This window comes from Anas acuta, chromosome 7, assembly GCF_963932015.1.
Source record: "Anas acuta chromosome 7, bAnaAcu1.1, whole genome shotgun sequence".
NCBI lineage: Eukaryota > Metazoa > Chordata > Aves > Anseriformes > Anatidae > Anas > Anas acuta.
In genome coordinates this window covers 22,066,244-22,090,575 of record NC_088985.1, presented here as the reverse complement: position 1 = coordinate 22,090,575, position 24,332 = coordinate 22,066,244, and the positions used below count along the sequence as shown (strand labels likewise).

At 37.4% G+C, this 24,332-nt stretch overlaps 1 long non-coding RNA gene across 2 annotated transcripts in view; it reads left to right on the top strand.

Annotated features, from left to right (window-relative positions):
• The first annotated feature begins 18,157 nt into the window (after positions 1–18,157).
• LOC137859236 (uncharacterized) overlaps positions 18,158–24,332 on the top strand; it is a 57,011-nt gene continuing 50,836 nt past the window's right edge. For both annotated transcript variants that reach the window (XR_011098204.1, XR_011098205.1), the window contains exon 1: positions 18,158–18,597. This is a non-coding gene — a long non-coding RNA (uncharacterized lncRNA). The remainder of the gene's footprint in view (positions 18,598–24,332) is intronic.

Below are 24,332 nucleotides of genomic sequence, written 5' to 3'. Positions count from 1 at the left end.
TGTGCTGTAATGAACCACTAGTGACCTCTAAGGGGAGGATAATGTGTCAGAGATTGCCCACAGGTACATCTTCTAGATTGGTATGGAAGATGGTTGTTTCCAAATACTCTAAGAGGGACTTGAAATAAATCTTGTATGAAACAGAGTGGCTGGCATATGGTGTCAGTCACCTACGAGTCACATCCAGCCCAGCTCAGCAGTGGCTGAAGTTGTTAATATATCATTGCCCTTTAATGGTCAATGAAAATGAACTTTTGATCCCAGTCCTGTTTTAAGTAAACAGATGACCCCATCAAGCAACACCATCCCATTTGGGAGCTCAGCAGAGGCTAAAGCTAGCAGTAAAAGATCTGCCATTTACAGACATTGCTAGTCAGCTGTGAACTTTTGTCCAGGGTTTGTGGTGGTAAAAGGACACACGAGGAAGAAGGAGGAGTCAAATTTGGGCCTGATAATTTCTGGCAGATTTTTTTTGACCTGTAGTTCCTTCTATCACAAGATACTTTGGAAATTAAAAACATTATTAATGGATATGCTCTGGAGGCAGAAAAGGTTACTCTCCCTGCTGTATCTCCTAGAGGCTACCTGTGTGGTGGCAAGAAAGAGGTCATATGGTTCAACTGTCCTTTGCTGAGAGGACTGTAGTGGCAGTCTAACATTGCTGCTTTTAGTTAGAGGGTTGCTAAAAAATGGCAGCACACATGGCTTTGGCCTTGCTGATCTGAACTCAGTGATGAAGTGAATAAGTGTTTCTATCACAACTGGCCTGCAGATTGAACTTTCCCATTTCAATGCTAGGAACCAGAAAGGTATTGCAACATGCTGCACTTCAGGGATACCACAGGCCACTTCTAATTTGATCTTAAAACCTTTTTTTCTTTTTTTTTTTTCATGAACAAGAAAATTCACTGTCTATAAACCAATTTTTGCAGATTGCAGTCTTCTTTGGTAAGCCGAAGTCACTAGTTTAAAGTTAAGAACTGCCTTGTACCATAAAGCTGGATAACCCTATTTTGCTGGGGGGAGGGAAGGGAGCTGCACGGCCTTTCACCCTCCAGCTTTACAAGCAAAGCCAAACTTCTGGGCAATCACTGCGTTTTCTCCCTCCCCCCCTTCCAGTGATGGCTGCAAACAAAGGTCTTTAGGGCTGGCTACCCCAGACTTCAGGACTTTTAAGGGTCTTTACTTGACTGGAGATCAAAGGTTTCTCCTTAAAGAGTTTATCACTCAGACAAATACTCTGCAGTTAGCATTTCAAACTGGGTTTACAAGTCAAATAATTTAGCAATTTCTTCCAACCATGTGGCCTTATGCAGAGGCTGCTGGATGCCAATTATAGCACCACTTTGACATGGAGTGCAGCAGTATCTATTGACAAATGTGTGCACCCTTTTCACCATTCTTTGCCACGGGGAAAAGTGTTTTCCACATGTTGTGAGTAGGTCCCAGACTGCTCAGCTGGGGCTTGAGTTCCCTTCCTGGGATTGCTGATTCCTTACTTGGCACCTTCACGACGTCTCTTCACCTCTTTCTCCCCCCTTCAGAAAGCATTTTTCTCCTTCAAAAGCATGAGAGCTGAGGAGACATAACTGGATGGTTGGCAATATTTTAGTAGGTGTACAATGCAGTAATATGACTAAAATGTCTTAAACGTCATTGCTCAGATTTCCCTTACTATGAAGCTTTCTCCGCTGAAAGTTATTAGAATGTCTTTCATGTTAGCTGCCTGAGTCCAGAGATCCATTTGTGTTTTCTTCTATTATAGTCTAGGTAGATTCTCTTGTCCTGCTTATTACTTTCATCATCTTTCAGAAGTGCACTGAATTATGACACTAGCACCTGTCTTGGATTCGTGTATTTTTTTCACCTCATCAGGCAGAGAAATGAAGTCAATGGCTTGTTTTGGGGAAGGTAGAACTTTATTTCTCTTTCTCTTTTTTTTTTTTTTATCTTGCATCTTGCTTCACCAAAAACCAAACAAACAAAAAACACAGAAAAATGTGTTTACACATTTTAATCTGAATGTAAAATTATGGTTGGGATATCGGCTCTCCATTACATTCTGAAAAGAGTAATAGAAGACATTAATTGAAGAGAAGGTTCCTATGTTACATGTTGATATTAGACAAACAGTGTGCTCTACCTGCAGCTGTAGGTATGTGAGATGCTGGTTAAAGATTGCTTTTCATTTGGAACATTTTTTCTTTGGGGATATTAGGTACAAAGCACCACCTCTAGTTTTGTATGACTATGGTAGTTACCAATGCTAAACTTGTAGGATGTGTTTTTGATCAAAAGATCCTTTCCCACTCATCATGTCTCACAGACAGCATGGTAATTTTCTCATTTATGGAAAACTGCATGGCTTTCATTCCCCAGTCTAACAGTTCCTATAGGAAGCTAAGGCCATTTATCCAAATACATTGGCTAGACGAGAATTGCAGGTTGAGGAGCACACTGTTGTATTCTGACTAACTTCTTGCTTTCCTTATCCTGTTCTTACCTTCTCATCCATTACACGGGTCTCCCAGTACCATATCAGAACAGTGTCTCCACCATGCTGAAGGCCTTAGCAAAACAAGTTGAAGCGGATGGAGTAACTACATCACTTCAAAACCAGGACAATCAATTTCTGGTAAGCTTTCACATCCAATGTAGTTTCTGAAGATCATAATGAGATCAAAATCTTGCTTAGTTCTACTGAGAAAAACTGATGCTCAGTTGTTTCATTTCTGAATTATGAAGATGTATTGGGATGGCCAGGAGGCAAGATTCTAACATGGGAGTTGGGGTGCTCATCTGAAAGTGAGGGGGCTTGGCTACACCTTTTATAAAGTTGAATGCCTTTTGACGAAAGCCTGATTATGTTGATGATGATTTTGATGCTGCCATTTTGGCTAGCGTGGTGGTGAGAGGTACAGAGAAGTGTGGAGCTGATGTTTTTACCTCTATGTACTTTTTACATCTACCGTAGCACTGGAAAACACCCAAACATATTAATGATGAGTGGTTTTAATTTTTGAGATCAGAATATTTCAGAGAATGAAAGCTAACCTGCCAGGACAGTGTACTCCCAAAGGCTTAAGCCTTACCCTCCATGACTTAGTTCAATTTTTTCCTATGATGACATTAAAGACCAATGCACAGGAAAGCATATATGCACATCGTGGTCATGGGAACAGTAGTTAAAACTGACAAAAATGTGTGAGGCAAAAAGCAGTGACACTGGCTTACTGTAGATGTACTCAGATTTCCTAATGGACTGTCAATGTTTCTGTGCCTGAATACAAACATTGTCCACTTTATTATCTCTGTCTGGAAAGAGGAATTGAGTAAAAAATATTCATAGACCTGAAGCTTTCAGAGTGATTTATCAAGTCATAGGAGAATGTGGAATATGAGGGTTAAATCTGGAAAACAGCTGCGTTATGGACTGAATCGATGCAAAATATAAATTCCTAGTGCCTTTATATCCTATTTGGTTTGTTCATTTCATTTCAATGTAGTACATAGAGATCCAGTTTTGCAGTCCTTAATGAAAAGCACAATTAATGTAAAAGAATCACATTGTCTGAAAAGGAGTTATGACAGGTCTGAGTTAAATAAGACAGGATGGGGTAGTAAGTCATACACTACAGATTAATAACTCCCTAGCATAATATTATTACGTGCCACAAAAAAAAATAGAATGAAAATATTCACATCGACTGTAAAAAGATCTTTCTACATCCCACCACATCCTAAGCTATGTTTTCTTTTGGAAGCAATGACATATTGAACTTTCAATAAAACTGGGTCAACATTTTGCATAATATATTCCTATCATTGCTATTGCTTTGTGAAATGTTTCTTGTCAAGTTTAGTACCTGCTGAAGCAAGTGGTGAGAGCAAGAACAGTTGTTCCTAGGTTTTAGTTTTGAGAGGTACAGTATGAGTATGTAAATACTTTGCAGGTGTTATTTTACAGATAACTTTATTTTGGCAATGGTATAGTAATTTTTATATCAGAGTTAGTATGTTTTATCATAAGCAATATTTTATAATGATGAGCTGGAAGAAACCCTCTTTGATACTGCTGTTGCAGGTAACTACTATCTGGTCACAAAACCCATCCTCAACATGCGTCAAACTCAGCCTTAACAACAGTAAAGATTTTTGGTGCTTCTATTCTTAATGGAAAGTTCTTCTTGACTGTCTCTTTTCTAACAGTTAGTACCTTCTTTGAAATCCAGGAAAAAAATGCTGAGCTAGATTATGTCTATTTATCCTTGCATTAATTTTTTGTTTGTTTGTTTCATTTTGAGTAATATTTTTTTTTCATGTATTTATAGAGAATCATCCTAGTAGCCTTCACTCTGTTGCACTACGCAAGCCTTTTCATTCTCATCTTCTGGATACTGTCAGTACAACAAGTCTTCTCTCCAGTCATTCGATTGTGAACGAAAAATAATTTTAAAAGTGGGCTAATATGAACAATATTCCAGATGAGGCTTGAACAACACCTTCTCCAGTGTTCTGATTATTTGACTATTTCCACTGGAAATGCCTTGCCTCATATATTCCAGGATCACTTCTGGCTTTTCACAGCTGTATCATGTTGGTGACTCAGTCTTTCCATGAACAGGTAATACCTCCTGATCTTTTTTTTTTTTTTTCCCCTCTGTTGTTTCCAGCTGATGAGCCCTTCAACTTAATTTACTCTTTCATTATAAGTTTCTAAATATATTCTTGTACTTTATATATTACTTTTCATCCAGCTTCTATTAGGTTAAACTTCATGAGCATCTGTTTCTCTCGTGTTGTATGTGCATACCCTCGCCTTGAAGCTTTTTGTCATATTACAAAACAAGATAGGTCACAAAACTTCATAATTGAAAACTTACAGTAGTAAAGCACCTCCAAGCAAATATTCCTCCTTTCGGCACCTCACCCCTAGCAACTTTTCATCCACCTTACAACTCTCTCTGCTCCACTCTTTCTCTACCTTAATGACCAACTGCTCAAGACAGGACTGAAGCATAGCATCAAATACTATGCCATAAGCCTTGCCTGTGCCCACAAGTTCTATTATTTTCTGGAAACAGGTTATCATAATGTGTCTCATCCACTCTGGTATATTTACTATAAATTCTCACAAGTAAAACTGAGCTTCTTATGTTAGTTCTGTACAATCTCCCAAGACAAAATGATCCTTAATATATCAAGAAAATGGAAATCATACAAGAATTGACTCAAGACTACCACAGAACACACAAGAGGAGAAGAGATTGCTTTCTGTAAAAGCAAATGATACAGATTCAATTTTATCAATGTTTTCAAGTTTGGAACCTTATCATATGTCCTACTGGGACAAAGACATAACTGAAAGGATATTCTAGTGAATGTTATTTGAGATGTGCAATTGTATGTATTTCAATTATTGGTGATAGTATTATTAGCAGGTACAGCTTTGCAATATGTTAGTGAAATATTAAAAAAAACAATTTCTTCCATTGTAGAGGGGATAAAATGTGGTAGCAGGATAAATATTATTTTTTTTTTCTTTTAAATGCTTCTCTGACTTGCTTATTGTCTGGTGGTTTCTTCCAGACTGTGTGATGAAATTCTTTCAAAGCTGATGAAGAAATTTTCATGACTAAGTATCTTTATTTACTGACTGACAAAGTCTTTGTAATAGCTGGTCTATCCTAGTTAAAAAAATATATATATATATATATATTTCAAGTAAATTTAATATTCTCCTCATTACATGGAGTTGAGGTACATTTTAATACTGTCATTTGTGTATTGTTTCATGATACTACGTTTATCTGAATATAGATGAAGCACTACTGAATTGCGAAAGAAAAGAGGAATTGTCTATTGTTTTTTTTTTTTTCTGTGGACAACTACAAGCAGATGTATTTACCTATACAAAACTATCTGTATACCATTGAAAAAATTAGGCTTCAACATTTTTCCCTTCTTGGGCTCTGTTGTAAAATATCTTCTGTAATTTATATATTAGCTTTTTTTTTTTTTTTTTTTTTTTTAATAATGTTCTTCAGGTACAACCTCCTAGTACTTTTTTTTTTGTGTGTGTGTGGGTATTTATATATATATTTTTATTAATTCCATCATTAATAATGTTCTGGAAAAGGAAGTAAGGATGTGGTTAGGGCTCGTATTTGTTCAGATGACAAATACATCTGGTAAGGCACCAACATCTTTTCTCTGCAAAATGGAAAGAAGCCATGAATGATAGGATTTTCTTCCTCAAAGAAAAATATCTGTATTTTTATAGGTTATAAAACCCAGCTAATAATAATAAGGTAAACATTCAGACTTTAGACTCAGACACCTGGTTTTGAAACACAAAACCACCTGTGCAGTGTTAAACATTAGAGGAAGGAAGTACAGTATACAAGGTAAAAAGTACAGGGCAAGGTGATGTGATGTATCCCTTAGGTCAAACAAGAGGCTGTTTGTAAATGACCCTTCTGAGGCAGACATATGACTTCCCAAGATTGGAGCATTCTACAAAGGGATGCATAAATAGCAGTTGTTCACAGCAAGGGTTATACTATATGGCTATTAGAGTGAATAGAAGCAGCTTACTTCTTGCCAATGACAGGAAATAAGGTCAAGTAAAGATAACAGGTCTTTGAATTAGAGGTTTTCAAAATATTAGTCTTACGCCTTCAGTATGGAGTTGAATGGTTCTCTTTTAAAATGTCCTGCTTCTAAAACTCAGAGATGTTTGAGACCAAGGGTATGAAACAGCAATCTTTAGGTTTTGTACCTGCGTTACTCAGCTTCACTTACTGTAGAAGGCAGTGCAATTAATAGCATAGACAGTCTGAATGTAAATATTTAAAAAACACAATTTTGAATTGTGTTAAAAAAATGTGCCTTTGGTTGTTCTCTAAAAAGAAAGAAGAAATTATGAAGTATGTCAATACTATAATAGCACAGATAAACATTCAACTTGATAAAATTTCTGTGACAGTGACAGCATATTGCTTACCACTAACCTTTAATGTCTGTATTCCTGTGGTACAGGTATATTTCTCCTTTTCCATAATCTTGAATGGACTAACTACTTAATCCATTTCCAGAGTGGCCCAAGACTTAGCTTTCTTTTTCCTTTTTTTTCTTTTTTTTTTTTTTTTGACATTTGATAAAGGAAAATTAATCTTTTCCTGCAGTATGTTGCTGAATGTGCATGATAGGTCATCATCCAAAGACAGTCATTACAATGTTTTATAATGCAAGCATTTAAAATCAGATTTTGTTAGGGGAATAGTTTTAAAGGGATTCTTACATGTTCCATCTGAGCTACTGTCCTCTTGAAATCTTAGAAGAAAAATTTTCCTGTGAATCATTAAAAAAATGTGAAGTGATTGGATATGATAGTTATATAAAACTAATCACAGGCATAAGTTTAGGATAATCTAAACTCTGTCAGTAAGCAAAGCAAGCCTATACACATTTGATCTATGATGGGGTGAATTCAAAATTAATGAAGTTGTCAGGAACATTGAGAATCTGTGCAAAACATGAACGAAATTAAGCACACCTTGTTTTGTAGCCCCCTTAGTAAACCAGTAGATTCCATTAATTTTGTTTAAATATTTTCCAAATAAGAAATTAAAAAATAAATAAATGTAAAATCATTTCTTATAACTGATACACATTTGTAACATAGTTGTGTCTATGTACAAATTTTGTGTGTTTAATAGGTATGTAATTTGATTTTGCACATGTATTGTTCTTTCAAAAAAATACAAATTGCTGCTAGATAAATAATTTTGGCTAGCCATTAGGGTCATGTAGCATGAACAGACAGACTTCCTATTTTGTTCAAGTGTTTGTGTATTTGTGACATTTCTGTTTCAAATGTACAAGGAAAAATAGTTGAGGTCATTTTTTTTAGAAGGGAATAAAAAGTCTGGTCTTTCATTTAGCAAGAAAGGGTAAAAACTCTTGATGGTCATTAACACGTGTTAGGAGGGCTGAAAAAAAAAAAAAAGATTAAACATCCTTTCACATTATCCCTTAATCATAGGCAATTTCCTTGATGCAGCAGTTTCATACCTTTCATAGGGATGTCAAAATGACCCATCTAAATAGATCAGCTGCAAGACAAGGGGAGGAAAAGGTTCACACCTTTGTGTTGTTTTTGTAATGTTGCAGCTTCTTCTTTACAACAACAGAAAGCATATTTCCACTTGGGGTTTTGCATATAAGTGAAAAATGTTTCCCTTTTTCTGCTTTGTTCAGCAATAAAATGCCGGTGATGTTAACTAGATAGATAAATATTGTAATTATGTAAGCAAAGTATGTTTCTAGTAAAAATGTGCTGTTCAGGCAGAAGAAATTGGAAATGTTAAAATTTACTTATTTAAAATGACAAGTTTTAGGTATGTATCATGCCTATAAGAAATGCTTCACAGTTCACAGAGTGCTCTATACCTTATAATGAGATCTATACAGAATAAATGCTATAAATATTTTTTTATTTCTAAATATTGTATATATACCTGTATTTTAAAGACTGATGCTTTGAAACTATGCTAGGACAAGGTTCTGTAGTTAAAAAAGATTTCTTCACTACTGTACATCTCTTTAAATAGTGGGAAAGAAAAAGGTAGTAGTCTTCATCAGCTATAATATCACATGAAAATATAAATTAAAAATATAAAAAATATAACATAAATCTGAATATTAGATGAGTGCACAGGAAGGGTGAGACTGTTGTCTGAAAATATAGATACTGTGCCAAGATCATAGATCCAATTGTTTCAAAAAACTGAATACAACATCTGCCTGCTATCAAAATTTCTTCCGATTATTTGTTTATATATTCCAGTATGTGTTTTCGGAAGGGTGGAATGAAAAAAAAAAAAATGCATGTCATCTACTTTGAAGCCTGCCAAATCTAAGCAGATTAAGGTTCAGCTTTAATTGTTCTCTTCTGTATTCATCTTAGCCTTGTTGATGCTTAACGACTACAGAAAGGCAGTGGTGTGTTGAATGTGTTCTGCTGACCAGCACAGCAGAAAAATCTCCTGCTTCTGGTCCAGTTCCAATAGCGAACATCTTGTTCACAAGTGAAAAGTAGTATGTTTGTTGATAACCAGTAAGCCCTATCTGTAATAAAATCCTATAAATTATGGAAAAGGAAAAGAACAAAAAAGAAAGAAGAAACAACTCATTACTGCCCTTCTGATCCCCCACCCCTCCCACAAACCAAAAAAAAAAAAAAAAAAAGTTCGAGCTGGTCAATACAATATAATTTACTTAGAGACTCATTATCCTATATGAGTCTAAAGTACTGTTAACAGTATATTCACATAAATCTAGATGTACTGGAGGAGGAAACCTACTCGATGTCTGGAATTTCTCAAAGTTTAGTAGTATTTGCCTCTAAAGTTTTGAGTCTACTCACTCAGCAGCTGCTATTCAACAGTCAAGTTATGTTAAAGCATGAGCAGGGATCAGTATTCTGTGTTCCCCAAGGCACATGCACCCAAATATGCAGTAGCAACCATGACTGGCTACATTGCTTCTCCCTGTATTGCTCCTGCAGTAGGAAGCTGTTTCTTACCTCCTTTTCCTTACAGAAATCCCCAATTTCCAAGTCTTCTTTTGGCATTATTGAGGAAATGGAAGAGAGAAAAAAAATAAGTTATAATTTGCAATACTACCTACTTTGAGTTTTCCACAAACATTTGACAGTCTTTTTTTTTTTTTTAAAAATTCTGATTTTTTGTTGATTTTTGAATAAAGAATTTTAGAGTTTTCCTTTACACAGTGTGTAGTATTGGATTGACAATGTGTTCTTGTGTTTTATGTTTTAATATATATGAAAGATTATCTGTCTCACACTGGTCTTCTACTCTTCATTAACTTTAATGATTGCTTATTTCAACCATATATTCTGTGAGGTCCCTGAAGTAAATTTCTGAGTAGTATTTTGTTTTCCTTCTTCCTTTGGTCTTTAACACTTATTTAAAAACATTTAAGAACTCATGCTACATTTCCTTGTTATCTTGAGTTATTCCTTATTCTTTAACACATTTAACTCAGAGTTCACTGATTCTGTTAACTCTTTTATTTGTGTCATTCTGGGGCAAAGGACAACATTTTACCAGGGTTTGAATGGCTTTTTTTGGTAGCTGTCTAAAGTTAAATATTTTATATGCTCATGAGAGGTTTACTCCTCATTTGCCATCTGTATGTGGAGAGGATGTGCTAATTCAGTGTGTATGGCTGTGCTTCTGTGCCCTGACTACACAGAGCTCAATCATTCTGTTTAAACTTTCATTCCCAAACTGCTAAGAGGCTTCCTGAGCAGCACTGTCTGAGACATATTTTAAAATTGGTCTGTCCTGTGTGTGGTCACTATGAATATAATACCTGACTACTGTAGTCCCAATGCTTTTTCCTTGCATTTTCCTAAATAAGGAAAGTAAGCGTTGTTATTCTCATTTCACATATAGTTCATCATGCTTCAGTTTAGAACTGGCTCAGTCTTGTGGTGGATGACACACTTCAACATAGATTTTCAACTCCTCAACTTATGCTGTAACTAATAGAGTCTTAGTAGGGTTACTATGTTTTGTGTAGGGTTTCTACCTCAACTTTTTTAACGGAAAACTCTTTAAAGACATAGGAGTCTATACAGCCCTAAATTCTTGATTTTTTGGACAAAATATGCTGAGAAATTATTGCACAAACTTACATATGAGCTTGACTCCTTCTGTTTTGTCTTATTTTCTGTCTGTGTGGGTGCAGTTTTAGGTTGGGAGGGTTTTTTGTTTGTTTGTTTGTTTTCCTCTTGCCATACATACATGTATATGGACTTTCTGTGTCTCTTGCAGCAACATTCAAAAACATTAGTATTGTATCTGAGGTGCCTGCTGAGTGTTTCCAACACTTACCCTGGGAGGGGCACATATGTTAGTAATGATATCTCCAGCTGCCACTAAATAAATCATAATGCCATCTTAAAAACATTGACAAAATAGAAACAGATTCCATATTGAAAGCTGGCCAACGTTTCATATGATGTCTTTCACAGAAATTCCTGGGCACCTGTTATAAGACTTACTCTTCACTTTTAATTAAAAGATATCCATAAGTATTTTTATTAAATACCTAAGCACACGTGGTCATCTCTTTTTCTTTTTTTTTTTTTCTTTTTTTTTTTTTCTGTAGTGTGTAAAATCACCTGCCAAGCATTGTAAGCTGTGCAAAGTTTGTGGTTTGAAGGTCAGGTTAAAATGGAAACCTGACAGATGAAAAAATGGATGCACAACTCTGAAACTACACATGTATATTCAATGCATACAGTGTTGCCTTCAAATGCATACACTTATTTTTTTTAATCTGTCTTCACTATAATCCTTGTATCCTAGAAGCCTGAGTATTATAGAACAAAAATATTATATACAGTTTAATATTAAAGAATGAAAATATATGTGGAATAAGATTCCTAGATTCCTAAGTAGCTCAACTATGCTTCTATACTCTTTGCATGAATGTACCAAACTAAAATCTCATTCCTCAAATGTGAAGGTTCTGTTGTTTTTGTAGTCTCCTGTTCTATGATGAATGGGGTGAATGGATAGGTTTCTGCCTACTATTTAGGTCTTTCCTATAACAATTTTTTTCTTTTTTTTTTCTTTTTTCTTTTTTTTTTTTTCATTTGTGTTCCTGTCTCTTGTTTTGTGTAAGGGAAACTGCACAGCTACAAAAATTACCACTAGACCGCTAACTTAGAGCATTCAAATTCACTGGTCACTTTTTATAGGAACTTATCCATGTTCCTTCCATGCTTTGCTTTAATGGGAGAATTTACTTGTCAGCTTAGAAATCCCTTCTTAATGGTCTCTTTCAGAAATACCACTTCAAGACAATTTTTTCTTGTGTGTCAGTGAGCTCTGCAAACCAGTGTCTGCTTTCAACGCAGGTTTTGAAGCAGTCGCTTCCCCTGCTCTGCTCTGTGTTGTCCTTCACATTGTTTTAGCCTAATAGCAAAACACCAGTAGAGTAATGAGAGCTGTCTTGAGGTAAAATGAGTGAGAATCTTTGGACATTCAGACTGTAGAGAGAAGCATATGTATATCAAAATTTTTAAAATTTTCAACATAAATCTCCTTAAAAGAAAGAATTGTGAGCTGAGAGCCCAATAGAAGTACATTTTTAATGCTAGATAAACAAGCTTCATAGCTCTCACCTGCAGTCTGTATTACAAGAAGTATACTTAAACCACTGGCTATTCTGTACAGTGGCAGAAGTAGGACATGTGTTCAGAGGTAACAAATGTTGCTAACATTAAACTATCATTTTCAGTGCATAAATCTACTATTATGCTGCAATTTTGTATCGTGACATCTATTAAGAGATGGAATGAGATTAGAGAAGCAGTGCAGCACCATTATGTGTTGACCTCCCCTCATTTCTGAAGGTGGATGATTCATAAAGCTGTTCAGAAAATCTATCTATCAGAAGTTCTTAAGAAATAGAGGATAGTTGATTAGAAGAATGTAATCTAGCAGAAATTAGCATGTACTTATATACATTTTGGTATCAGTCACCAGCCAGTGGAGTACTACTATTAAATCATTCCAACATGTAACACCATGCATGAGCACAAGCAAGAAACCTTACATCAGAGGTCATACATCTCTTAACTTCAGCTCTGTAGCAAACATTGCCAAACCAGGAGGCCCTGTGTGCCTTATGTTGAACTTGCTGTATTTATTGCCGAACATCTTGAAGAAACTGTTAAAAACTGTTTGTCTTTATGCAAAGAGAATCCCTGAAATTGTGCCAAGGTTAATGTTAGCATGGGTTGTAGACCATTCCAGTGTCCACAGGGCTAGAAAGCCTGCCCAAGGGCATAGGGAGGGTGTAGCCTTGTTTGGAATGGCTTAATATGATGAGGGATGTAATGTAATCACTGGATACTAGAAAGTAATAAAGCATTACAGATTAAAGATAGAATTTACACTTTTTTTCTCTACTTCAAATATATGCGATGGAAATGTAACTCTTTTTTTTTTTTTTTTTAACTTTCTTCCTCTAACCTTGTACTTTAAGCTGTTTTTCTTCATGAGTATAGGTAACTATCCATTTTTTAGAAGCATATTCTCTCCATTAGTCTCTTTTCTTCCAGTAACATCCTCAAAAGCCAACACTTTTAACTGTGAACTCATTTAACATCCATTAATGGAAGTGTATGTATATTGACGGTGTGACATACAATAAGTCTAGAGTTAAATTTAATGGATAAACCACAGCAAATATTAAAACTGTTCCATGTAATAAATAAAAAAGGGGAGTAAAAACTGTCTGGGGTATTGTCATATACAAAGTACGCAAGACATCTCATCTGCTTTCTGGCGTTAACCCAGCTGAGACCTAGCTACCATGTAAAAAACAGATTAAACTAACATCCATCAAGGTGAAAGATAATTATTGCTTGTGTCAGACAACACCTGTTTTTGCAGCATTCCTCAACTCAGTTAAACTAGAGACATGCTGAAGCTTTCCACTGAATTTTACATTTGACAGTTCCCTCAGGCAATTGTGTCTGTGAAACACCTTCACCTCTTCCTTTGTTTACATTTTGGGTAGTATAAAAATGTTAAAATACTAAATGGAAAATTTAAAATTAAGCAGAAAATCCAGCAGCAGAATATGGATATTTGTTGAAAAAAATATTATAATAGTCAGTCTATTGTGAAGTCTACATAAAGATCTGTTGAAAGCATTCATTTGAGAATGAGTACTAGTTGCCTTACTTATGTGAGTAAACCCATTTACTTTACTGGAAGTTTGTAAGATGGAAAGTAGTAGTCCCTAGAGAAGGGCATAATGCACTCTTGCTATCTTTAATGGCACTGCATAGGTTGTAAGGCGAAATGTTGATCCTATGTGTAATCTGTATTACAGGCACAGGACTTCACAACAAAGTCCTGTTTCAGATGTGCCAAGACAGCTTAGAGCTGATGGATCAAAGTGCATTCTGTTATGTGAAAAGGAATGATACATATGCATGCTATAGCTTTTTATAGGTCAGCTTACAGAAGGATTTGGTGTATTTTCTGTTTTGTTTTGCATTTTTTGTGACATGTAGGATAAAGTTTGCTTTTTTGTGATTGCAATATCAGCAGAGGTATTTTGAAATAGAACTTATTTTTGCTGTAAATAGATAAAAAGAATTGAGAACTCTAGGTCATCAACTCCTCTGCAAGTTACAATGTAACTTGATCAGGTTAAATACTAAAAGGTCCAACCCAGACTGCCCATACATCAGGAAGGGTCTTTTAATCAATTGGCGGTGGGGGATGGCGGGGGTTGGGGGGGCGAAGTGTTGGCTTATTCTTGATAGAAAGGCCAGGTGAATGATTTTGCTTAAACAGCAGCCCATAAATGAATCTGACTGGAGGAGATGTTACTTGAAGGAGAGAAGAAGTGCAGAGTTTGGTACAAACTGCCAATTGAATCAAGAGGGAAGGGAAGTGGAGTGTGTATAATGGAGTACCAATCATCCCATTAAAAACAAAACTGCCAGCACATGGTAATCTATGGTAAACCCTGTTCAAAAGGTGAAGAAAGCCTCTCTGCAAAAATGTGCTTCCCAAGAAGAGAGAAACACCGAGGTACATAGAACAGAATGAGCTGAGGTCACAGATGTGATGTTTATTGGGGCAATAGAGCCAGAGACAGCACAGCATGCCTCATTGCAAAAGGAGGCAGCAGTTAACAGTGATCGGTACTAGAGGTTTTTAACAACACAGTACTTCTAAAGACTGCACACAGATTTGAAAACAAACATGATTGGATGGTGAAATGTGTAACATAAAGTCTATAATCAAAAGGCCTTAAAGGAAAAGGTGCTGCTGCAAACAACTTAGGGGAGGCAGTTACACTCCTACAGATAAAAGAAGTAAGAGCGTCTTGTGGGAAACGTTTGCTGAATGACCAGGCAGAGGAAATACTGGGGCTACCTCAACAAGTCATTCTTAAGGGTTTTATCCAAGAGCATGTCAGGGCAATATGGTCACAGAAAGGGCAGTGCTGACACCACCCACAAATAGAGGGGTTGAAATGACTGCAGTGTTACCTTTTCCATTTGAAACTCATGTGGAGGGCAAACTTTGGTCAGCAATGTCCTTAAGTGAGTAACTATACTCCTGTTAGAATTAAGAGAGCAACAAACAAAACAAAATCAATAGAGGAGACCGCAAATTGATTAAAGTCAACTGGCATCTCACCAAAATCTTAGTGGTCTATATAGATCCCTAAGATTTTGTTAAGAGTGTAATAAAAGAGCAGTATTACAGAGGACAGTCGGTGACACAACAGTCATGAGCTTTCCATAAAAAGGATGCTTTACAAGAATCCATGGTCTTACGATAGATGACAGAATGGCCAAGATATGTATTTCATAATACTTTAGTAGCATCGTCACATTAATTTCCAGAAGCTTCAGAACAATGGATGGACAGAGACCCAAATCTAATCTGGCAATACAGAAACCAGAGGCAGGAGTTAAGAGTATGCAAACAGCAAGAGTGTGTCTGTGGAAAGTGTTTTGGAGACGATGCATCAATAGAGGATGAGGTCAGTGGAGAAAGCTGTCAATTATTTGAGCTGGAAATCTACATTTGCTGGGAGCTGTATTAACAATACAGCTGGTAATGATTACATAAAAGCAGTACAGGAAATACCAGAAACAGAAGATAAAAAATGTCCTTTGGCTTAAATGTATGAAAAATGCATCTTTGTAGTTATAGTGATAACTGTGGAAGGTCTTAGTGCATTTCTTTACATTTATTTTAATATACTGATTCTGTGATTTTGAATAATGTGCTTAGAGCATGAGTCAGTTACATTAAACCTAACTAAATAAAAGGTATAATTGGTGGCTAGAGCAGTGCAATGAGATCAGTGGGAGGAACCAAATAATTAGGTTCCATACAATGTTTTTCAGAGTTTTATTTTTCAGACAAATCTGAGCACAGACCTAACATACATTCTTTCAAATCCCAGACATAAAATACATTGTTACGGTTATGAAACATAATAGTCTTAGCCCTGGAGTTTATAGCCTAGAACTGAGTGCCAAGTCTATATTTCTATCTGTGTTAACACTTTAACATCTAATACCATCTGAAATAATTCAAAACTGGTAGAGAAAATCCAAATCCTCAGGCCAACAACCAATTTGAAGAACAAATCATTACAATTAGCTGCCAAAGAGGAGATGCTAACTGCTGGATTCTGGTTGAAGGAACTGGCCCACTGACCAGCTGAATCCCATGTAACAATCCCTTACCCCTTTGCCTGTGTGACACCAGGTACTTGAGTTGGTACCAGCGCTGAACATGACACTATATTTATCTTACCAATTTTTTCCTGGTCCATATCATCCTGATACTTACACAGTTAAAACCTTTTCATAAAATTCTCACCCTCTCATATCTCAGTTCTAACATATATTTTTGTCAGGTTTTCACTAATTCAGTTTTTCCCTGTTCATTTCCATTCAGAAAGACAGCTAAAAAATTATTTTCCTAGACTGTTATTTCACTCATCTCTCTCTCAGAAGCATTCTCTCTGTAGCGTAAGTCAGGGTAAGCGATTTGTCTTTTCTTTTAAGGAGTTTCATAGCTTATCTGAGCTTCTCATTCAGCATCTAAAGGTCGACTCCTATTTTTAACCCGTTAATAATGCCGGTGTCTATTTTCCACTTGTTACATTTTCAAAAGAGCACCATAGTGCTTTCATCCATATATTTGGCAGAAGCGTCATTAAGAACTTCTTTAGAAGTGCAACCTATTTATCTTCATTGCCCTTAGATACAATGCCTACACAAAAATTGCCATCAACAGACTGCTGGGGTCCTGAGACGCCTGCTCCTCAAACTGATGAGTGTTGCTCTGGTGTTCTGTTGAAAAGCTCTCTGTAATTTGTTCTCTTTTATGGAACAGTTGAGGTCTATGGGGCAGGGACTTAGGGACTTTTACTGCTCTGTGTTTATGCAACATTGCTAGGACCTACAGTAATGCTAACAGAAGAATAATTAATAAGACAGCATCCGGAATTATGACTCCCAGAGGGCAGAGTTATTTGCTACCTTATAGCTTATGGATAGCTATGCACAGGAAGACAACTTTTACAATAAATGGAAGATGACTTTTACATGATCTACCAGTTATCTCAAAGACCTGACCTTTCTTTAGCACCAAGCAGGGAGATCCTGGGTGATTAAAGATGCTGTGTCTGAAAACAGACCTAAAAAACTGGCCCCAACATATTTCGGTGGCACTGCTCCCTTCTAAACTTTCTCCCTCCTAATCTCTTAAAAATGTATGCATCAACACAGCAGTCTAGCAAGCCATTTTAGGAGCTGATTTGATTGATGCTTCTGTAATAGGTTGCCAGTACTAAGTCCTACAACAAATTAGAAAGAAATGGGAGAGCAGGGGCACACACAGGGTCTACAGAGCAAGGGTCAGCTTCCTAAGTCTCACAGAGGATTCAGTGTTTCAGTTGGGGAATGGGTTTGATATACTGTTCTGAACTTCCCAGAAGAACGACAAGGGGATGTGAAGGATTAAACATATTGGTCATCCACACCTGCCACTGTGATGGTAACAGCAGCCTCAGGGCGGCTGGCACCAAAATCTTTCCTGTCCATTATCATGCCGGATGCCAGAAGTAACTTTCTCCCGGGCTCACAAAATGGGTGCCAACGGCCACTCTTCCACCCCCTAGCCCAGAGGGATCCCAAGATGCAGCTGCTCTGCGGGTCCAGGCTGAGCTGGGTTTGCGGTAGCTGTGTCTGGGTCTTCGACTGGAATGTCAGTGGATGGAGAAAAGTAACTTTATCCCTTGAAAAAAAGCATCAAGCTAGTTTATGGAACATATACAGTGTGAATTCTCCACTTCATGGGGAGTACATGAAGCCAATCAAAGGTTCAACTGATTTTATTACATTTTTTCAAATTAGTGTGAGTACTGGAGAGAACAAAATGTTTGTGTCATATGTAGATCAGATCCCTGTATGGAATTTAATGAGGGTACTACCCTTCAAACTGTGTGTTGCTGTCAGTTTCTTCACATACTTAAGGACACTGTAGAACACTGGGGGGGGGGGTGTCCGAAAACCGTAAAAAAGAAGGAAAAAAAAAAGGCTCTGCCATCACTGCTGGCGCCCCTGGTTAGCATGGAGGGCTGGATTGAAATCACAGGTGTGAGGCCACCTCCAGCCCCCAGTACTGCCACCCTCCGTGCCAGCAGGGAGCCCGCTCCCCGCTCCGCGGTTACTGAGGCGGGGGTGTGCGTGTGAGGGGGCAGCGCGGCCGTTAGCGGGGCAGCCGTTAAGGCCGGGGGCCGCGGCCGTTAGGGCTGAGGGAGCAGCGCGCGGCGCACAGGTGTGCGCGGCGGGGCAGGTGCGGCGGCGGCATGAGGGCCACCCCCCCCCCCACACACAGCGCCGTGTCCGTGTCCCCTCGCCGCCGCCGGGCTGGTGGCCGGAGCTCGGCGGTGGTGGGTTTGGAAGCGAGCAGGGAAAGACACCGGGACCGCCTGCTGCAGGTACAGGGGAGCGATTTTTCCGCGGGCAGGTGGCGGGGGGGGGGGGCGGTAGGAGGTGCCCGCCGTGCTCTCCGCAGCCCCACGACGTGTCGGGGGGGCAGGCGGTTCCTTTTCTCGTTCCTGCAGGACGCTGTCGCATTGCAGGGGGTTTAAACAAACAAGCAATAAATAAATAAAACCCACCAAAAAAAACCAACAACCTGTGTGGTGGAAGGGAGCCTTGCCCACCACAAATGAAGTGGAAGGCTTAAAGTGGAGCTGCATGAGTGGGGCTGTGGTGTGCAATGGTCAGCCTGAGAGGTTTAGGGGGAAAATAATGGAATAGCAAATACTTCAGGGGTTTTCTGGTACTCGAGCTTGTCTTGGTGTCATTCAGCTGGGTAAAAGCATATATAACTACGTTGGTAAGCTTTATTGGAGAGGTGACATTAAATTTAACATTGTTTGCAATTGTTACAGCTGCAGAAAGTAAATAATTAGGTAATCTCTGGGTTGGTCTTTCCACTCTTCCGCATGGAAGGGAAGTCCTGAGCGACTCTAGTCTGATGGGATGGTGAAATAAAGGTTCTGGTGCAGTATGATTATCTTCACCGGGGATTTACAGAGGACTGAATGGTTGTAGGGCTTCATCACCAATCTGTTGATTTTGTAAGGCCCATCTGAACCCCGTGCAGTATGCAATCATCACTGTTAGTGTGGTCAGATATCTTTGTCATTCATAAATGCTGGTGAATTATGAAACTGATCATGAACTTGAAATGTGGGACATCTTCCAGGGTCTTAAAAGTAATTTTAAAAGCCTCAAAATATTTTCCAAGTTTTGCTGGCTGGTAGGTCTAAAATTGGTAACTTGTGAAGTGAGACTTCCTTCTGTAGAATTTTTAGTAACTCTTAAGAAGGGATCATAGCAGTTAGATGCAAGCAGGCCGAGATTTAGGGTCTGTGAGGAGCATTGCCATAAGGATCTTAAATGCACCTTATTTTCTCTCTCTTTCTCTCTCTTTTTTTTAATTTTAATTTTTATTTTTATTTTTTTTTTAAGGACTCATTCTCATTCTGGTATATGTCAAGACAAACTTTTTTTCCCTTTGGAAAAAAATATTTCAACTTCTCCAGAATAAAGGGAATCTAGCCTGAACATAAAAATGAAATTGCAGTGTAGGGAGCCAAGTGAATTCATGTGTGCAGAGTATTTTTTTTTTTTTTTAACTAACTTTATCTGTGAACTCCCAGCCCTGGAGCCTATTTGAAATAAGATAGGAAGCTTCAGTCTTGTCACAAATGCAGCTACAACTTGTCCTGGGGAAGCCTTCGTAATGGGGTCAGGTAAAGTTCAATGAACTACCAAACCAGCACTATTTCAGAAATGCTAAGGTGCTCTTTCCACTGATCTCTGCACTCTCTCTGCCTGTTATTAAACTGGTAGTTTTTACAACATCAATAAAGAACTTTCCTACCCAATTGCCTCAGACAAAGGCCTGAAAGCTAGGTTTAAACTATGAAAACTTTGTGTTAGGTTCATTTAGATTGTTTTGCTGTGTCAAATACTCACTTGAGTTCAAAAGTTCAGATGAACCATGAACTTTGTCATTTCACAGCAGGCAGTTCTACAAATATAATCGGAAAGTGAAAAAACACGCAATATTTAAGGTGCATTTGTTGTTCTGTGCAGAACATATTTGGAGTTCTGTGTTTGCAAAGTTCTGCTTGATTTAAAGAAACTTTTAACTATTTAAAAGATGGAAAAAAAGGAACTAAATACATTTAAGCCAAATAATTCCTTGATCCCTGACCTTTTAGGCTTTCAAACCAACACATATTCAGTGACTAATCATTACTGCACAAACTAAACCCAGCTAATCTTCTTAATAAATTGTGAAGTCTTGTATGTCTCATGGTTTCAGTGATGGCTTTTCTCCCCGTCTGGAACACTGCAGAATATCAAAACAAATGGGTCATGGCTTTATGTATTTGTTTAAGTTTGAATCTATGTCATCTTATGATACAGTCTTGAGTTGGGCAGGTTTTACAAGTGTATGTCAATTATAGGACTGTTAGTAATGAAAAATCTGTCAATGCAATTTTCAGCTACTTATTAGATAAAAATGTGTCAGCTAAAACAGTTTGTGCAAAGCCACTTTTTAAATATGGAAACTTACCAGGCTGAAGAGCCTGTAATAAATTCAGTTTCTTTTCCGTGAAAAGGAATTCCTTATACCTACACTCTCCTTGCTTCTAGTAGATCTGGAGACTTAATCTGTTGGGAATAAGCAACATTTCTTTTACAGACTTAAATTTGGCATCAGAAACAACAAGTCTTGCTTTAAGTCTGTCATCCCTGACTGTTCAAAAATTGTGATTCATGACTCCCAGAATTGTTGCATCTGTTTTAAATAAATAAATAAATCCATTACATTAATTTATGTGTATTTTTTAAATATCACATTTTCTGATTATTACATTAGAAACAGAATTTTTGAATTTCTCTTTATGCTGTGTAAGAGTTTATTACAACACTCAGAAACTCTTTTAAGGAAAATGTCACATTTATGGATTTTTTTTGGTTAAAATTGCTATATTTGGTCACTGTATGAAGTGTGTGTTCTTTGCAGTAGGCATCATTTAATTGTATTGAAACAATTCATCACTGTTGTGTTACTCAGCAAAGAACAGATATAAACATAAGGAAGAAATTAGCAGTCATGTCCTTTGTGAACAACAAAGAGGGGAGAATGAGGAAATGTCAAATTTGGTGGACATCTGCAATAGTTCAAGATCTACACTGCTAAGCCAATCTCTCTAATTCAGGTTGTGATCAAGTTTGTGATGTGAGTTGTGATTGTTACAACGCTCATAACCCTACTTCCTCCCTCTTGCTTCTGCTAAATGGAAAAAAATACGTGTTCTCAAAGTGCATTTCAGCCTTTCTGAACAATTGCAATTGTTCATTGTCTTGGACAGTTCTGCCACATCTGAAAAGGCTGCAGTATCTTAAATGAGTGCACCTATTCCAGTAGTCGGTGGTCCTTATCTCATGGGGATAGCTCTGCTGCAGCAAGCATGAGCTTTTTTCTCTTTCAGGATACTGTATGCTGAAGCCAGGGAAGGAGAAATTGAATTTTCCAGAATACAAGCAGTGTAATGGCAATATATTCTTATTGAAGGGATCAGGATATACCACAGACATTGTTTAATGGCTTGTTTATAACCTATTTTATGTAAATGCATGTAAATCTTTCATCAGTCCTTTATACTGGGTAAAAATCATAGAGCGGTACAAAAACTCTAGGTCTAGGTGAGGACTGTCTTCTGTGACATCTTGTGCCTTCTCTTCCAGCACTTGTGGGGACAGGTTGGTGGTAGGATTGTTTATGGAGGTGAAGGATGAAGGCTGTATCATCACTGAGGTTCTGGGCAGCCTTTCTTGATGTGGGCAGTGAGAAACTCCTGACAGTGGGCTGTGGCACAGCAGCAGGGAGGTCTCGCACACAGCTCCAAGTTAGTTGGGAGTTCTGTCGCTTCCCTGAAAGCTCTAGGCAAGGCCACACAGGGGTACAACCTATGTATGGCTTCTCTGAAGAGCTGTATAACTTGAGCTGATGATAAAAGCAGTGTTTGTTGTTTATTTGTTTTGCAGTGTATAGTTTGAGCCAAAGTCTTTTAATACTAAGGTAGCCATTCTTTGCCTCCAGTTGTTGAGGGTATTTTTGTTATCAGTCCTCCTAAATGTTTTAGAAATTGCTACACAGTGCATTTAAAGTATTTTGGAGTTATAAAGAGAAAATTGAAATACTATTAAAAAACAAGTGGGACGCACATTTTGTTAGAATTTTCTTCCTATAGTTTGTCTCGGTCCTTTGTAAGTACAAATAGCAAAAAAAAAAAAAAAAAAAAAAAAAAAGATAGGCATTCAGATTTCTTACTAAAGCTATGCAAAAAAAAAAAAAAAAAAGTCAAACTCACCTAGCACCAATCTACAGATTACACTATATTAATTTCACAGAACCACAGAATTGTCTAGGTTGGAAGAGACCTCAAGATCATCGAGTCCAACCTCTGACCTAACACTAACAAGTCCTCCACTAAACCATATCACTAAGTTCAACATCTAAACCTCTTTTAAAGACCTTCAGGGATGGTGACTACACCAATTCTCTGGGCAGCCCATTCCAATGCCTCACAACCCTCTCAATAAATTTCTCACATTCTTTTAACTGAAAATACTATTTGTGATAATTACAATCCGTGTTTCCATTCAGGTTGCTGTTAATTGGAGTGATCAAATCATTTAGTGAACAAAAATGGCTCTAGGATGAAAGAGATACTGATGTTGATCTTGTATTCGTTGTGAAAGCTTAAATTGCTAGACCTTTCTAATTGTTTATTATAATTTGTTATTGTTATAACCTAGAAATTCTGTGATTCTGTGATTCTTATTTGTTATAATTGTATGAATCATTTTATTTGTTGCTTACAATGATGTACTGGCACTGTATCAACATAAAAAGAAAGAAAGCATGACTGTTTCAAGAAATATTAAAGTTGTGATTTGTTGATTTAAGCACCTAAAATACTGTCAGTTTTTCCAAGCTTCTTTAGACTTTAAATGTTGGCTGTAAAAGCTGAAACAAAAAGTTGATTTCTGATATTAACCTCTTACTGTCTATTCATTTGGTGATGAGAATATTCAGTGGTATTTTGGCCTTTTGGCTCTGCTTGCAAGGTAAGTAAGATTGAAAAATCATTAAAGTTATTTCAGAAACGTTCTGTTTAGACTTGATGTAAAAACATTTAAAATATTTCTGGATGACAGTGGTGGAAAATTTGTACATTTTTTCCAAAGTGGTTGAACCATCACTAATTCAGTGCAATCTTACCCATACAATGCAGTAGAGTTTTTGAGCTTCTTTTTCAAGTAGTATCCTTTGAGAATAAATATTAGTCTCACACTTTTCCTTCATTAATGTTGCATTACTCTGGGTGGTTACCAGATTAACCAGTCTTTGGGGGCTGACGTGGAGTTTAAGTTACTTAAGGGCTGAACAATAGAAAATCTGAGATGACAGAGAAGGGGCTTGCACCATAGTACACTTGTTTATTGTATTGATAGCCCACCAAAAGGTGTAAGAACCTGATACTCTGCACACAAGCCTGAAAATAATAGAGTAGTATTGGTGTGATCCTAAAAGGGAACAGGAAAGAGGTAAATTGGAGTCCTGACTCAGTGATTGTGGTCAAACCTTGCACTGTTATGGGCAAAAAGCTGCAGTAGTTTCATTTTTGTCATTGGTGTGTAGGAGCAGTGAGATATTCCTTTTGATGACTTGCCAAAGCATTTAACAGGAGTGTTCAAATACATGGCAGCTTACTTGTGAATGGCAAAGAAAAATGTGATCGAAACAATGGGAAGAGAAGAATGGGAATGCTAAATTGTAATAATTCCAACACGCAGTTTGTCTTGGTTCTGTCTGCCTTGAGATTCCCAAATGTTTTCTTTGACATCCTGTTAAGGATACTGTCAAGAGAGGTCTTTGCTTGACCTTACAGAACTGCCATTTTCCTGCTAAATGAGAGTCCCTGACAGCAGATTAGCCATAAATTGGCATAGTTCCATGTTTCATATCCTCATCATCAGATCAGATAACCCACTGAGTTGTGGTTAGCAAGTCTAGTTCTTTGGGTTGTTTGCTGACTGCAAGACTGTGTTGCTTAGGCCTTCAGCGCTGCTTTCTGTT